Below are 6,738 nucleotides of genomic sequence, written 5' to 3'. Positions count from 1 at the left end.
CAGGTGGCAGGAACAACCAATCACACATTAGCGAGTATCAGCAGAGCCAATAGATGAGATTATTGACGGTTCTGATTGGGAACAGGCTTCAACTCAAGCGGTTGTTTTCTGCTTGGTCCTAGTGCTCATGTCTATTGAATATAGCGTGATATTGTTTTTGGATGGCAAAAAGTGCAGGGGACAAAAATAGCGGGGGGGTACATGTCCCCCGGTGTCACCCCCAAAAACTAGGTCCATGTCCGTCCCCATCTCCTGTGAACCTGGGCTTGTCACTTTGCAGCAGACTTGAGACAGACACAGTATGAAAAAGAAATGCAAAATCAAAGCTACTTCTCCTTCCATGTTGGATGATCTTAAATAAAATAAAAAGTTGATTTAAAACTTCTTTATTTTAAAGAAAGCAAAGTTCCTTGACCAATCACGTGCCGGTTCATTGCTGTTTCTCAGTCATCGACTGCCCTATGAGTCATGTTGTCTTTTCTAAGGATTTATGGAGCTGGAAATTATAATAAATCAGCTACTGTATTTTCAATGCAATAGGATCAGAAAACTTGTGCAAAAAGTGCTTTTATTTTTTTCTTTACAAACTCACCAGTTGAATCACTTTTGACATCTTTTTGTACAACACGAATATTAGGTACAGTTTAATCCCAAGTTTTATTCTAGATCTTTTCCAGTAAATATTTAACCCAGAAAAGGCAACTTCAACCCATAAGACGATCTAATTGCTCTCTGAAAATATCTGGAGTGCCTAAAGAGACACCTGTAAGGTTAAGAAGAAGAAGAAGAAAATATCATTTCTATAGCGCCTCTCAAGATACAAATCACGAGGCGCTTCACAAAAACAAAAAATGTAAAAATATAAAAAAGCATTTAGAAAATGTTTAAAAATATATTTAAAATGAGCAAAAATAGACGATTGGGATTTTAAAAAAATGTTAAGAAAGAGAGAGATAATTGGAAATGGGGAAATCAGTGGATCCTGAGGAAGGTGGAATAGGTGGGGAGAGCAGAATAAAGAGAGAGTGGTGAAGAAGGTCATACAAAAGCCAGCTTGAACAGGTGAGTCTTCAGCTGCTTTTTAAAGGAGACCACTGAGTCCACTGATCTCAGGCTCAGGGGGAGATGGTTCCAGAGTCTGGGGGCCACAGCAGCAAATGATCTGTCATCTTTGGTCTTTAGCCTGGTGAGCGGAACAACCAGTAGGCTTTGATCACTGGACCTCAGGGACCTGCTGGGGGTGTAGGGACTAAGAAGATCACCAATGTAAGATGGTGCTTGTCCATGTAAGGCCCTATAGACCATAACCAGGATCTTGAAATGAACCCTGAAGTTGACTGGCAGCCAGTGAAGCTGGAGGAGAAGCGGGGTGATGTGGGTGTGTTTGGAGGACTTGGTCAGAAGCCGAGCACAGGCATTCTGAACCACCTGTAGACGGTTCAGGGAGGTTCTGCTCAGACACGTGAAAAGAGAGTTACAGTAGTCTAAGCGTGAGGAGATGAAGGTGTGGATAACTGTCTCAAGTTCAGAGCGAGACAGAATGGGACTCAACATAGCAATGTTCCTGAGATGGAAGAAGGAACAGCGAACAAGAGAACTGACAAGAGAATCCAGGGTGAGAGCTGGGTCAAAGGTCACGCCAAGATTCCTGACAGAAGGTTTGGTGTGGGAAGCAAGCTGACCAAGAGAGTCTCTGACTTTGGGAACCAGCTCGTCTGGGGCACAGATGAGGTTCTCAGTCTTATCTTCATTCAGCTGAAGAAAGCTCCCAGCCATCCAGTTTTTGATAGAGTCTAAGCAGGTGTGGAACAGCTGCAGCTTAGACATCTCATGGGGCTTAAAGGAGATGTACAGTTGGATGTCATCTGCATAAAGATGGTAGGAGATTCCTTTGAAGGAGCTCAGGATGTGCTGAAGAGGAAGCAGATAGAGGAGGAAGAGCAGAGGCCCCAGCACAGAACCTTGTGGGACACCATGGGTAAGGGAGGTGGTAGAGGACCTAAACTTGGAGACGGCCACAGAAAAGGAGCGCTCAGAGAGATAAGAGGAGAACCACTCCAGAGTAGATCCTGATAGGCCTACCCAATCTTTCTCAGCCTCTCCAGGTGATGGTCAACAGTGTCAAAGGCTGCAGTCAGGTCCAACAGGACCAGAACAGAACAGTCCCCTGCATCACTGTGAGTAAGAAGGTCATTAGAGACCCTAAGAAGAGCTGTTTCAGTAGAATGAGCTCTACGAAAACCTGAATGGAAGCTATCATAGATGTTATGTTCATCAAGAGCAGCTGTGAGTTGTTTAGCCACAACCTTTTCCAAGATCTTGGAGATGAACGGATGTTTAGAGATGGGTCTGAAGCTGCTATGGAGAGAGGGGTCCAGACTCGGTTTTTTAAGAAGCAGGTGGATCACAGCATTAACCTTCCCCCATCTGCACAGCTTGACTGAAATGACATTTATTTTATGCACAAGTCCTTCCTTCTTATTCTACGAGTCTTGCAAGCAAATCTCAGTGCACTTAGTGTGGTTTAAAATGTGTTTGCATACTGATATCTGATTCAGACAGACATGCAAGATAAAACTTTCATAGTCAGCAGTGAGAGGCGTGACCGAGGTGTAGTTTAGGCCACATAAATAGAAATCACAAGACCCAGAAAAGGAGATTGGAAATTATAGGCCAGAACTTGTGGAAATATTTAAATGTCAGCCATAGATTATCCACACCGGGGAATATAATTTAGCATTTGTGAATTGCTCGGTCGGTTTTCTTTCTTCTCGAGAAACACTTGTTGGTATCTCAGCGTGAACTTTGTCACGCCAGCGTGGATAAATGCCACGTGTCCTTTCTGACTCAGCGTTCTGATTTATCCTCTTTTCTTCCTGTACTTCTTACTGGTAGAGTTCAGATGAATGTGTGGAAACAGAAGCAGGACTGACTAGTTTGAGCTCTGACACACAGAGCTATTTTTGGCACTTGTGCATGTACGGTTTAACAGCACATTATAGAACACGGGGCGCTCGTTTTGTGGCAAAAGTTTCTAGAATGATTAGAGCATAATGTTTTGGGAATTATTGTGATTATTGTATTAATTCATTAAATGATCTGCTTGTTTTTATTTGTACTGCAAGCACAAGACCGGAGAACGCAGTGTAACAGGAACAGGATGGAAACTCCCCTCTAATTTCCACTTGGCCTGCTGCAGATGTTGTCTGAGGTGACATGATTTAAATAGACACTTAATGTACCATTTATTCAACTTTTCAAGGGTTTAATATTTGTCAAATGCCAAATCTGTAACAAGCGTTCTTGAGTTTATTTCTAAATTAGATATAACGTTTATTAAAGATTGCTTTTTTTTCTTCTGATTAATATTTTCTAATATTTCTGCATTCCTGCACTCGGGTGAAGCATCCAATTGTTGATATTTTCTATGAGGTGATACATTTAACAGGTAAAATTGACCACATTTATCCACAAATACTAATTTCAAATAACAATATTTAGAATTAAATCTCAACCGATAAAGTTAAAATTTAGAATCAAGTTTACACGGGTAGTTGAAGTGAACTCTAAAAGCTGAAATCTGCAAATAAATATTCAAAAAGGAGTTAAATGTTACGCAACACATTTCAACGTGTCCATTCTGATTGCCTTATAATGCATGAAATATGAAATTATATTAAACATGCAATTGCAACAACTTTGTAATACAGTTTTTCTCAATTGCTAAAGCACAATTCCTGAAACCTTGCTCCCTTTTCTCAAAACATTAAACACAAAACCTCAGCTTCAAGCACGATTTATACAACCTCTCATTCCTCTTGCAAACTCAAACTTTTGCCTCAAAACAGTTTTAGCTGTGCTCAATATCAAACACTACTCTCAAATCATAAACAAATTACTCACAATTACACACACCATCAAGCAGTCAGTAAACAATACACCAAAAAATAGAAAGCACGATGTTCAGGGCCATACAATTTGTTTATTGTACCATATACAGCCTGCAGTCCATTGTGCTACAGTGTTCAATGACAGTGAAAAAGAATACATAAAATGAAAAACATCAAAGGACTAAACATGTTATCAATGGGCCTCCTTGTCTGTGGGCTGGGTCAGGCCACAGCACTTCATTGACATCACATGCAATATTTTCCCTCCTGAGGCTGAAATTGGGTTGCACTCCAAGTCCTGCTTCCCTTATTGTCAGCTCATGGACAACAACACGGTCTATGGTTGTTGCTCAAATTTCATTGGACATTTCCACTCTTTGTCTTGCTCTTCCTCCTTATCCCCCAACTCGCATACGTACCCGTCCTTGTCCTCTCACATGAATTCTTCTATCCATTGTCACACTTTCTCATTCCCACCTTCAACAACCTGTTTGCTCTCTGAACTTGCTTATAATGGTTGTCACATCATTTGAAACAAGTGAAATCTATTTTGACTGATTGTGTTCAATCAATGACATTTGTGCTCTTGTTATGGGTAAATGTGTGCCACTTGTGTTTGCCATTATGGATGACATGTACATAAAAGTGCAGAATGTGTAAGAATGAGAATGCATTTAGAGTTTTGCTAAACCGTTTGAAATTGTTTAAGGTTTTGACAACAGGCTCAACAGTTAGCTTAATGAGTTCAAGCAACTGAGAACTTTCTTCAGTCAATGGATTTTAGTGTTATAGCAATTGACAAAAACTGTAATTCTATTTACTGTGGCACCTGTTGATCCTCCACCAGAGGGCAGCAGAAAAATAAGTGCTGGATGAATGATGGTGATACTAATCCTATTTCTCCATCTGGCTGCTACAGCCTGAAGTGGTTATACAAATCTAATCTGCAACAGGACAAACCCGGTAAAGTAAAATCACAAAAGTTCCATTGTTAAATGTGTGTGTGTGTGTGTGTGTGTGTGTGTGTGTGTGTGCGCACGCGCGCGCGTGTGTGTGTGTGTGTGTGTGTGTGTATGTGTGTGTGTGTGTGTGTTAGCAGCTCCGCCCTCTCAGTTTGCCAGGCAATAGCATTTCTTGCTATTTTCAAACAGCAAGTGGGAGTGGAGTAAGACTCTGGTAGGGGGGTGACTTGCTCTTTAATGACGTTTTTTTTATCACAGCGGCCAGCATCCCGGTGGTGCGTTGGGCCATATAAATAAAATAAATATTTTAATTTACGACAAATTAAATGACTCATTTGGTTAGTAAAATATTTGTTTATTTACAGTTTTAATAAATGAATGACAGAAAATAATGTAAATACGTTTTAGATCATGGCACTTTTAGCTCTCCACCCTTGCTGTCAACAACTGAATTTTAGTTTTTATTTTTATTTTACCATCATTTACCCGGGAAAAAAGCCATTGAGATTTAAAACCCATTAGTCCCGCATTAGTTTTATGATATTATTTCTTATGTGGACCTGCGAGCGACAAGACCTCGTGGCGCAACGGTAGCGCGTCTGACTCCAGATCAGAAGGTTGCGTGTTCAAATCACGTCGGGGTCAGCTTTTTCATGCTGCATGTTGTGATAGAAAGAGTAAACTTACGGCACTGTTTAGCGTATATTAGCCCATAAAGTAAAGTCACAATAAAGCCTCGCTATAAATTCAGTGGAAAGTGAAAGTAAAAAAATTCTAATAAAATAAAATTTATTTCGTTTTTATTCCTCCACCGGATAATGCTAAATCATTTCGAAAAAGGCGTGTCCTGTTGCCACGGAGATGCGCCACATGGCAAACGAAACGAGCGGTAGAAATGTAAGTTCCGGCTGGCGTAAACGGGGTTTAAAGCTAAAGCAAGCATTATGTGCGGGATATATTGATATCTTTCAGCTTTGTGCTTCATTTGAGAATATACGTATAGTAGGCATGATAGATGAACTGATTACCCCTGAAATGTTTTGCCAACATAGAGGTGAAATTACAATTGAAGAGTCTTGTTTTGTATTTTAAGACAGCGATGAAATGAAAGAAGCACAGTACCTCTTGATGCAGGAGGTTAATGTGTGTCTCTGCTCTGTCAAATGTAATTGAAGGGAACAGCTTAAGAAAATGAGGGGGCAGGGATGAGGTCTTTAATTAGACCAGGATCATGGGCAGAAATGAATTAGAATCACCACTCTCATTACCCACAGAAAACTGGAGCAGCAAAAACTTCAATTTATATGTGAGACATTGTTCCTGTGTAGATAGAACATTTAAAGGGGGTGTGTGTGTGTGTGGGGGGGGGGGGGTCCTTTGGTTCTGAGTTTTCTTACTGAATCAGGATAAATGAGGGAAATCATGGTTATGCAGGTAATGAAATGCATTTTTCCCATATCTTAGGGGGCTTCTTGTCTCCCATAATCTCAGCGCTATCATTATTTCCAAATAAGGCTCTGCAAGTGGAGTGCTTAATTTAGCTTAACTGGAAAAACAAGGTAGAACACATGCGCCATCTTGTGGTACGGTTGTTTACAATCCAAATAATTGTGGGATCAAATACTTTACTGAAGCTTTGATGATTTCTTTGTAATGCGTTCACTAAATCTGCCACTGATTAGCAGAATATCCGGTCAAACAACAAACACGCCTTACTTAATCAGTAATACAAATGGTAATTATGTTCATTTTTCAAAAATAACAAGAAAATGTAATTAACTCATAATTATTAATTCATTTTAGTTATTTTTTTAGACTTGTAAACACTTCTCTTTGAATGGGAATCATGTACTAAAATGTGCTATAATTAAAAGGCACTGCCTTTA

The 6,738-nt window shown here is 40.1% G+C and overlaps 1 non-coding gene across 1 annotated transcript; it reads left to right on the top strand.

Annotated features, from left to right (window-relative positions):
• The first annotated feature begins 5,425 nt into the window (after positions 1-5,425).
• On the top strand, positions 5,426-5,497 carry trnaw-cca (transfer RNA tryptophan (anticodon CCA)). The gene has a single exon. It is a non-coding gene; the product is annotated as a tRNA-Trp (tRNA).
• The last annotated feature ends 1,241 nt before the right edge of the window (positions 5,498-6,738 follow it).

Source organism: Nothobranchius furzeri, chromosome 10 (genome assembly GCF_043380555.1).
Source record: "Nothobranchius furzeri strain GRZ-AD chromosome 10, NfurGRZ-RIMD1, whole genome shotgun sequence".
Classification (NCBI taxonomy): Eukaryota; Metazoa; Chordata; class Actinopteri; order Cyprinodontiformes; family Nothobranchiidae; genus Nothobranchius; species Nothobranchius furzeri.
Note: the sequence above shows the minus strand (reverse complement) of the source record. Positions and strands in the feature narration are given on the sequence as shown.